Source organism: Lycium barbarum, chromosome 4 (assembly GCF_019175385.1).
Source record: "Lycium barbarum isolate Lr01 chromosome 4, ASM1917538v2, whole genome shotgun sequence".
Lineage (NCBI taxonomy): Eukaryota > Viridiplantae > Streptophyta > Magnoliopsida > Solanales > Solanaceae > Lycium > Lycium barbarum.
In genome coordinates this window covers 130,424,567-130,434,954 of record NC_083340.1, presented here as the reverse complement: position 1 = coordinate 130,434,954, position 10,388 = coordinate 130,424,567, and the positions used below count along the sequence as shown (strand labels likewise).

Below are 10,388 nucleotides of genomic sequence, written 5' to 3'. Positions count from 1 at the left end.
TCCCACGCACAATTTTACAATAAGAATCGGGACAAGGATGGATGAGAATAGAAAGCACTCGCGCTCACAAAGAAGTTCATGATTTACAAGTGCAGATACCATATGTCTGCCTTTAATTTCAATACCTAACACTTTCGGATGGTTCAGTTGTGATCACTATAGGACTTGTTCTTGGGTTGTAATGTAGGCTCGGGGACGGGTAGGATACTCATTTGGGAATTAGTGACTCATCCTCCTCGACACTACAGATTTTGGTCCTTTCTTCTCATGTCCAATCTATTCATTCTTCAACGCATGACTAAGATGTGATTTTACTCTTACTATAATTTACAATCTTTTTATGAGACAATATTATTATTATTATTATTATAAAACTATATATATATACATACACACACACACACACACACACACACACACACACATATATATATATATATATATATATATATATATATATATATATATATATATATATATATATATATATATATATATATATATATATATATACATGAAATTATTATTTTTTAATAAACTTTTCTCAAATTTAATTTGCTATCACATCCAGTTCTCGACGATGCAACTCACACACCCCCAGCTTTAGGCTCTTGGCCTTTACTTCACACATATACCACCCCCAGCTTAGGCGATTTGCCTCTTTTCTCTAATAGTGTCAAGGAGGGAATGGGTGCAAAGATGGAATGAATTCATGAAGTAGAGAAAAGGTTTGTTACAGCTAATCAAGAGAAAAAGTCAAAGGCTCAACGTGGGAACTAGTGATATTCATATAGAACAGGTTTTGGGCTTTTTAAGGCTGACGTGACTATTTAGAAGGAAAGCCTATGATCACTTCACAACCGACAATCCTAAGCAATATAGCACGACCTACCAAGCAAGTTCTGGATCCACATATGCTAACAATGAACACAAGAAGTTCTCACACTCACAATGGCATAAGGATTTGAACACTCAATTCATCCACACTCTAATATCTATGATGTCACAAAAAGAGCCATACATGTCAATTCATTACAACCTGAGATACTCAATAAACTTTCGGAGGGGTCAATTTCAAATCAATCCATTTTCAAGTTCACAAATATCCTTTTTCGTTCAAAATTCATGCCAAAAGTTCACAATGCAACAACCATGAAAGTCACAATTACTTTAAATAAAATTTAACAAATGTATACTGCAAAGTACATCAGGTTAACCCACCCCCAGCAAAAAGAGGATGCATTGTCCCCAATGCATCAAAAAATCATACCATCACCCTATGGTGGTGGGGCCGACCTGAAATGCTCTAATCCTGTTGTTGCTGCTGAGGTGTCTCCTCCGCAGCAGTACGAATGGGGGCCCTCTCTATTGCCGGCTCAGTGGACTGAAGCGGTGGAGCTGACTGGCTCTGTGGCTGCAGGTCCGGAGGAGCTATCGTGATCGACCTGACTGGTGCTGGGATAGCACTAGTGCTGGAAGATGCGCCGGTGAACCTCATGTCCAGGCGCGACCGCCGAATACCCTCCTGAAGCTCGAGGTCGTCATCCTCATTGTCCTCCTCCTCATCCTCATCATCAGCCAATGTGACAGGCCTCTTTCTTTTACGACTCTCCTTAGGATCATCCTCAGTCACCAAGTCAACTACTAGGATCAAGCTCAGCTCAGCTCGGAGCTGGTCAAGCTCGGTCTTCAAATCTCCCGAAGTACCAGACTCACTCTTCTTCTCAATAGTGAGTATCTGCATCGCTAAATTGTCAAGTCGTGCATTGACCCTAGCATGATGCCTTTCCATAGCCTCCTGAAGAGGCTCCAACTCCGATGCAATCTCGTTCCGGACAAACCTACCCAACTGCTGTAATATCCAGGTCACCTGTTGATCAGTACGCTCTGTCTTGATTGCAAACTCTTTGAAGTTGGCTCTGTTGAGGACAAAGAGATCCTCGGAAGCTGATGCTGCGGCTGACGGAGGAATAGGAGATGCAGATGGAACAGCAGGCCGAGGTGGTGCCTCATAAGAAGGGGTAGCATCAGCTACAGATGGTGTGGAGGCCTCTGTTGTGGACAGTCCTTCCGTGACTATATCAACTGTGCCCTGAGGGACTGAATCAATGACATGCTCAGCCTGCTCACTCATGAGATCTAGTAATGAAGTACTGGTGGCCTGAGATGTACGGAGGGTCTCATCCCTACTCCGGGTGATATCACACACCTTTGTTGCGGGGAGAGTAGCTGCAAATGTCTCAATGTGCCTCACCTGGGCCAACCTACATAATTACGTGATAAGGCACGAGAATATCAAGGTTGTCGCCTCCTGTGTTGCGCGTACCCGAATGGCTCTACTGATCAGATCACCCAAGTTCATTGGGTACCTGGATAGCATAGCAGCCACAACCACTGCTCTGTCCGGCGTGATTATGTTATCTGCTCCAGAGGGCAGAACCCGATATATGACAAAATTCCACCAAAATTTAGCTTCCAAGCTGATATCTGCCTTATGGATTTTGGCAGCCAAGTTTCTCACCCATGGGACCTAGTCCGCCGGCCCTCTAGCCATCACCGTCGCAAACCATTCCCGTACAGATTGCTCAGCCCTTCTTTCAAACTTATCATCATATTCCACTGTGGTCGGTGCCACGAAGTCATCACCAAAATAAAACCTGTTGATTGTGCGGGCTGAGACGTCAACATGGACACCCCGAACATACACTGTGTCTAATGGAGGGGCGGCTTTCAAAGCTCTCTTGTTCTTGTGGCGCTGCTCGAGCATTACTCTGTAAGTAGCGTAGAATTCCTGAACCATGGTCGGGCAATAATCCCCTGGAGGATGTGTGAATGCCTCAAGATGATAGTGCTAGATGAGATCGGTAATCCGAGGGTAGCTCTCTAAGCCGCTCATACTGATTTGTTCTTCTTCTTGAATATTTCTCCTCGGATTACCCCCGCTAACTGTAGTGGCCCCTTTTACATAGTACTTTCGGCACCATTCATAGGGGAAGCGGATTGCAACTATCTCTATCTTTTGCAGCCGCAGCCGCTCTTGCTCCTCATCTGAATTTTGCTCAGGAGCGGCTAATTGTTCTGTTGCTGCATCGCTAGAATCAGCGGATGTGGAGAATGAAGTCCCCTCTATAGACTGAGAGGAGAGTAAAGTGGGTGATTCTGCTTGGGGCGTGGTGGTCTGTGCCCTCGATCTAGTCGTTGGGACTACCGCTTGACGGTCAGAGTCAGAGGGTTCATCCCTAAGAGTAAGGGTTGTTTGACCCCGACCTTGGCCTTTTCTGGGATCACCACCCCACTTGACTGGATTCTTTGGAGGCATACCTGAGAAAAGAACACACTTGATTGTTAAGACAACCATAGAAACATAATAGAATCAGACAAAAGTACAAGACATGCGATAATGTTACAGCTGCCAGTGGTCCGTCGATGTGCTACAAGAGTCGTCGAACAGATCGACGGAGCGTCGAAGTTCCCGTCGAATTGATCGACGCGCCGTCGAGCTCATCGTTGATCTCTTGTTAGCCACTGGAAATTTCGACTAAAAGATGGTGAGAAAGACGCCCCGTCGATCGATTCGACGGGCCGTCGATCTCATCATCGATCTCTTGTTAGCCACTGGAAATTTCAACTGAAAGACGGTGGGAAAGACGCCTCGTCGATCGATTCGACGGGTCGTCGAATCCACCGTCGATGTTGTTTTGGTTAAGAACTTTTGATAAGGCTTATTCGACGTTGAGTAGGACGGTCCGTTGATTGAATTGATGGGCCATCGAACTGAGCGTCGAATGTTTTCGCATGCTAAAACTACAGATCCCATACACTTCTTTAGCCGATGTGCCAATCGTCACGTATTTTGAGGTTACTAAGACTTCACCCCATGTTGGCTTAGGTTAGACTAGGGAAAACACTTGGCAGGCAAAACAACACGAAGGTCGTAATGCCCTCCAAGCCATCGTGACACATAATGCCATACTTTGGCATTTCATCGAACAGTTAGTGGGCAAAACAACAACAACCTCATGAATAAGGTGTGTTTGTCGTAATGCCCTCTGATTCGGCTAAAGATCAATGACCCAATCAACCACAAACAAACCACCCCCAGCAAAAAATATGAGCATACCAAGCGAAAATAAAATGATGCAAAAATAAGGAAAACAATCAAAAATAAGCAAAACAAGCCATGGAATGCAAAAACAAACAACACAAGGGAGCACACAATCCAGTAAGTCACATACCTTGAAATAGAATGACTATGATTTCAACTTTCTAGAATGGAAAAACACCCGAAGAAGCACACACACAGAGGGACAGAATAGTAGGGCAGAGGGGAAAGTGGCGGTAGTGGGGTGGTTAAGGAAGGGGGAAGTGGGTGGGGTTAGGGTAACAATTATGGCAAAGGGGGAGAGGTGGAGAGAGAGGGGGGGGGGGGGGGGGGGAGACGTTATATAAAAAAATAAGAAGCAGTGCAACGGACGTGGGTTATAAACCCACGTTTCTGAACCGTCGCGATAAAAAGACGGAACGTCGATTAATTCGATGCTCCGTCGATTGAACACCCCCTCCATCGAGTTTTTTTTATATATATATAAATGAAAAAGAGAGAAGAACGCCATCGAACTAACCGTCGATCAGTTCAACGGAGCGTCAAACCTGTCGTCGAATTGCCATTATTTCCAGTGACCAATATTTCAGGCGATCCACTCGACGATGCATTCGATGTTTCGTCGATTAGATCGACGGTCCGTCGAATGTGTCGTGTAATTGCTGTCCTGGCAATTTCTGGGTTCAAAACTTAGGTTCCTCAACACATCAACAAACATCAAAACAACACAACAACAAAAAGCAACAGAATGAATAAAAAAATATTACGAAAATGCACATGGGTTGCCTCCCAAGAAGCGCACAATTTAACGTCACGGCACGATGTAATACCATTTTTGATGCTAAGATCCGGTGCCATGTTTCAACTGGTGAGCATCGACAATCTTGTCTCCATTAACCATCCAATGGTAGTGCTTTACCCGATGGCCATTTACCCTAAAAGTATGCGTCCCATCGTCGGACTGTAACTCCATTGACCCATTGGGTGACACACTCACCAAAGTAAAAGGGCCGGACCACTTGGATTTCAACTTTCCCGGAAAGAGCTTCGACCTTGAATTGAACCGCAACACCGAATCACCCAGTTGAAAATCTCGCTTCAAAAGTTTGACATCATGATAGTGCTTCATCCTTTCTTTGTACAAACTCGCACTCTCATAGGCATGATACCGAAACTCATCCATTTCATTCATTTGCAACAATCGCAGCTTGGTTGCTTCGTCCCAATTCATGTTCAATTTTGTTAATGCCCACAAAGCCTTGTGTTCAAGTTCAACAGGTAGATGACAAGCTTTACCGAACAACAACCGATAAGGAGAAGTACCAATGGGTGTCTTGAACGCTGTTCTATAAGCCCAAAGAGCATCATCAAGCTTAGATGACCAATCAGTTTGGTTTGCATTAACCGTCTTGGCTAAAATGCTCTTTATCTCCCGATTGGAGACTTCGACTTGCCCACTAGTTTGGGGATGGTAAGGAGTTGCCACCCTGTGCTGCACTCCATATTTCTCCAAGAGATTAGCGAATTGCTTGTTGCAAAAGTGATTGCCCTTGGAGTGTCAAACCTTGTGAATATGTTTTTTTTGAGAAATTTGGTGACACTCTTGCCATCAGTTTTGGGCAATGCTACAGCTTCAACCCACTTGGACACATAGTCAACCGCAACAAGGATGTATCGCATACCACAAGAACTCACAAATGGGCCCATGAAGTCGATGCCCCACACATCAAATAGCTCAACCTCCATGACAAAATTCATTGGCATTTCGTGCTTCCTCCCAATTAACCCTTGTCGTTGACATTGGTCACAAGATTTCACCATAAAATTTGCATCATGATAAAGGGTGGGCCAATAATAGCCACATTCAAGCACTTTAGCTGTAGTGCGGTTCCCACTGTGATGACCCCCCACAAGAGAGTCGTGGCAAGCTTTCAAGATTTCCATGGCCTCGGATTCAGCCACACATCGCCGAATGATGTTGTCGGCACAAGTTCGGAATAAATAGGGTTCATCCCAATAGTATTAACGACTATCTCTCAAGAATTTCTTCTTTTGATAAGCCTTGATATTGTCGGGAATAAGACCCGTCACCAAGAAGTTGGCGATATCTGCATACCAAGGGGAAACCTCACAAGATACAGCCAAGAGCCTCTCATCGGGGAAAACATCATTTAACTCAAGATTTCCACTTGGTCTCCCAGCTTCCTCAAGTCTAGATAGATGATCCGCAACTTGGTTTTCACAACCTTTTCGATCTTTGACCTCAAAGTCAAACTCTTGCAGCAACAACACCCAGCGAATCAACCATGGCTTTGCATCTTTCTTTGTCATCAAATATCTCAAGGCCGCATGATCCGTATGAACAACCACTTTGGATCAAGTAGATAGGCCCGGAACTTCCCAAATGCGTAGACAATGGCTACAAGCTCTTGCTAGGTGACGATATAATTCATTCGAGCTCCATTGAGGGTCTTTCTAGCATAATAAATTGGGTGCATGATTTTGTTGTGCCTTTGCCCAAGCACCGCACCAATAGCAAATCCGCTTGCATCACACATGAGCTCAAATGACATTAACCAATCCGAAGATACAATAATTGGAGTAGAGGTGAGCATTTCCTTTAACTCATTAAATGCCTTAAGGCACTTCTCATCAAATGCAAACTTAGCTTCTTTTTCAAGAAGCTTACATATCGGGTTGGCGATCTTGGAGAAATCTTTGATGAACCACCGATAGAAACCGGCATGTCCCAAGAAGCTACGAACCCCTTTGACAGAGATTGGTGGACGGAGCTTGGCTATAACATCAAATTTTGCTCGGTCTACCTCGATACCCTTCTAGGAAATCCTATGGCCAAGGACAATCCCTTCTGTCACCATGAAATGACATTTCTCCCAATTAAGTACAAGGTTGGTTTCTTCACACCACTTCAATACCTTACCAAGATTGGCAAGACATTCATCAAAAGAGTCACCAACAACAGAAAAATCATCCATGAAGACTTCCAAGAAATCTTCCACCATATCCGAGAAAATAGACATCATACACCTTTGGAAAGTAGCTGGGGCATTGCACAAGCCAAAAGGCATGCGGCTGAAAGCAAAAGTACCATAAGGACAAGTGAAAGTGGTTTTCTCCTGGTCCTCTAATGCAATGTTAATTTGGTTGTACCCCGAGTACCCATCCAAAAAGCAATAATAAGCTTTTCCGGCTAGCCAATCAAGCATTTGATCAATAAAAGGCATAGGGAAGTGGTTTTTAAAAGTCGCGGTGTTTAGCTTGCGATAGTCCATACATACTCTCCATCCGGTAGCTGTCCTTATAGGAATCAACTCATTCTTGGAGTTAGGGACAACAGTGATGCCCCCCTTCTTTGGCACACATTGCACCGGACTAACCCATGGACTATTTGCAATTGGGTATACAACACCCGCATCCAACCATTTGATTATCTCTTTCTTGACCACTTCTTGTATAGGAGGGTTTAGCCTCATTTGATGCTCTACACTTGATGAACTATCCTCCTCAAGTTCAATTTTATGTTCACAAATACCGGAAGGAATTCCCCTAATATCCGCAATAGTCCACCCAATAGATCTTCGATAAGCCCGCAATACTTAAAGCACCTTTTGAGTTTGTTCCTCACTTAACAAAGATGAGAGAATAACTGGTAAAGTATTATATGGGCCGAGAAAAGCATACTTTAAATGAGAGAGAAGTAGCATGAGCTCAAGTTTTGGAGGCTCAATAATCGAAGGCTTAGCCGGAGGAGTGGTTCTTTTATCAAGATCAAGAGATAATTTCTTCGGCGCATAAGAGTACGAACCCCGGACAATGAGAGAATTAACTGTCTCAATATACCACTTCATGTCATCCACCTCGAAGTTCACCAAAATAGCCGAAAGTGTTTCGTCAAAGTGCTCATCCTCTAACTTATGATCTACTGCTTCATCTATCACATTGAAAGAATCAATGATCGAAATGTTCTCATAAGCACTAGGAAAATTTTAACCCCTTGCTAGCTTGGAAAGTTACCTCTTCATCATTGACCCAAAATTTTATTTCATTCTTTTCTGAGTCCATTAGGGATTTCCCGGTGGCAAGAAATGGCCTTCCCAAGATAATTGGGACTTCTTTGTCAACCGCACAATCAAGGATGACAAAATCTGCCGGTAATAAGAATTCCCCCACTTTAACAAGGATGTCATCAACAACCCCCACCGGTCTTTTGATAGTTCTATCGGCTATTTGGAGACGCATGCTCGTTGGTCTAGGTGTTCCCAACCCGGCTTGCTTATATATGGCTAGTGGCATCAAATTAATACTAGCCCCATTGTCACATAAAGCACGAGCAAAATCATGATGACCGATGGTGCAAGGGATAGTGAAAGCCTCGGGATTTCCCTACTTTTCAACCTTTGATGACGTAATAATAGCGCTCACACGGTGAGTGACTCCCACCGTATCATACTTGATTGACCTTTTATTTTTCAACAAATCTTTCAAGTATTTAGCAAATCCCGGCATTTCTTGGAATGCATCAAGAAATAGGATATTCATTGACAACCCTTTCAATTGGTCGTAGAAGCGTTGGCACTTGGCATCCTCCGTTCTTTTCATCAATCTTTATGGGAACAGGGGAGAAGCTTATATGTTTGAGTCAAGGGTTTAATTGCCCCCATGACCTTGCTCTTTTGGGTGCTACCACCAGTAGCTTCTTTAATACTTGGCTCCTCGTCACCCTTGAGAACAATAGGGTGTGCTTCCTTCTCTTTCTCAACAAGAATAGGCACTTCAATTGGTGCCTCCATTTCTTCTTCAACTTCTTCCTCAATAACCTCATCAACAATCGGCTCGACAATGATAGGTTCAACCACTCTCTGATTTACCGCATTAAGGATCTTTCCGTTTCTAGTAGAAAAATCTTTGCACGAGGCAATGTGATCCCCTCCACTACCCCTTGGATTCGGAATTGTGTCGCTAGGAAGGCCCCCTATTTATGTTGGATGTTGCTCACGAGAGAGATCTCGCATTTGTGACTCAAGTTTATGAACCGAAGCGGTGTGAGAGCCTACCACTTCGGTCAAATTCTCTATCTTCTTGTCACTCTTATGCTGGTTGTCCAGTATCTTTTCAAGCATAGATTTAGACGTACGACCTTTTGGTGGAACATAAGCATTGGAATTCCGATTACCATAATTGTTGTTGTTGTAATCCCTCATGTCCGAACTACCATATTCATTTCGGCCATATTTATTGCTCTGTTGTTGGGGTCTCTATTGCTTTTGATAACCCCCTTGACAGTGATTGATCTAATTAGCATCCTCACGTTGTGGCTGCCCCTCTAGATAAGCTTCTTCTGAGACTTGGTACATCCCGGGTGCATGAGATGGCATCTCTTCGACAACATTCACACTTTTAGCTTCTTTCTCCATAATCCTCTTTGACAACAAATCCACGGTAGTTTGCAATTGAGCAAAAGCATGATCTCGCTCATGATTTTCTTTGGCCACCGCGGCAGCAGAGGGACTACCATATGACAGGATTTCACTATCACTTGAGTGCCAAGCTTGATTGTGGGTGGTGAGCTTATCGAGCAACCAGGTGATGTTGACAAATGATTTGTCCATGAAGCATCCCCCAGCTGTAGTGTTGACAACAATTTGATTCATTGTATCTAACCCCTTGTAGTACTTCTCGGTGAGAATAGCATCCGGAAATCCATGAGTTAGAGATTGAGCTAGATAGTACTTGAAACGCTCCCATGCTGAATATAATTGTTCCCCCGGAAGTTGTTTGAACTCAAAGATCTTATCCCGAAGCTCAGCCTTTTTGCTTGGTGGGAACCATTTCTTCAAAAATGTATTGGCTAACTCGCTCCAGGTATGAATAGAATTGCTGGGGGAGCTTTTCATACTATTCCCTTGCTTGGCCAGCCAAGGAATATTTAAAGACCCGTAACCGAAATGCATCAGCAGAAACAACACCTTGGGATTGTTGAGCACACACATGCAAGAAGTTCTTCAAATGTCGAAGTGGACAATCCTCCGAAGAATTTCAGAAATAACCTTTAAGTTTCAACAGCTGATAGATAGAACTATCAATTTTGAAAGTAGCATTTCCAGTTCTAGGGGGAACCACAGCAGAAGCATAATCAGCTTCATTGATGAATTCCGCAAATATATTTTCATCCTCATCCTCTTCTGGTGCAGGTGGGTTCACTTGGAGTCCACCTTGGTTTCCTTGATTCCGATTCTGTCTTCCTGCCATGTTCACTTGGTTCACC

At 43.8% G+C, this 10,388-nt stretch overlaps 1 non-coding gene across 1 annotated transcript; it reads left to right on the top strand.

Moving 5' to 3' along the window:
* Positions 1 to 9,820: 9,820 nt before the first annotated feature.
* On the top strand, positions 9,821 to 9,927 carry LOC132638979 (small nucleolar RNA R71). Its single transcript, XR_009582030.1, has one exon. It is a non-coding gene; the product is annotated as a small nucleolar RNA R71 (small nucleolar RNA).
* Positions 9,928 to 10,388: the final 461 nt, after the last annotated feature.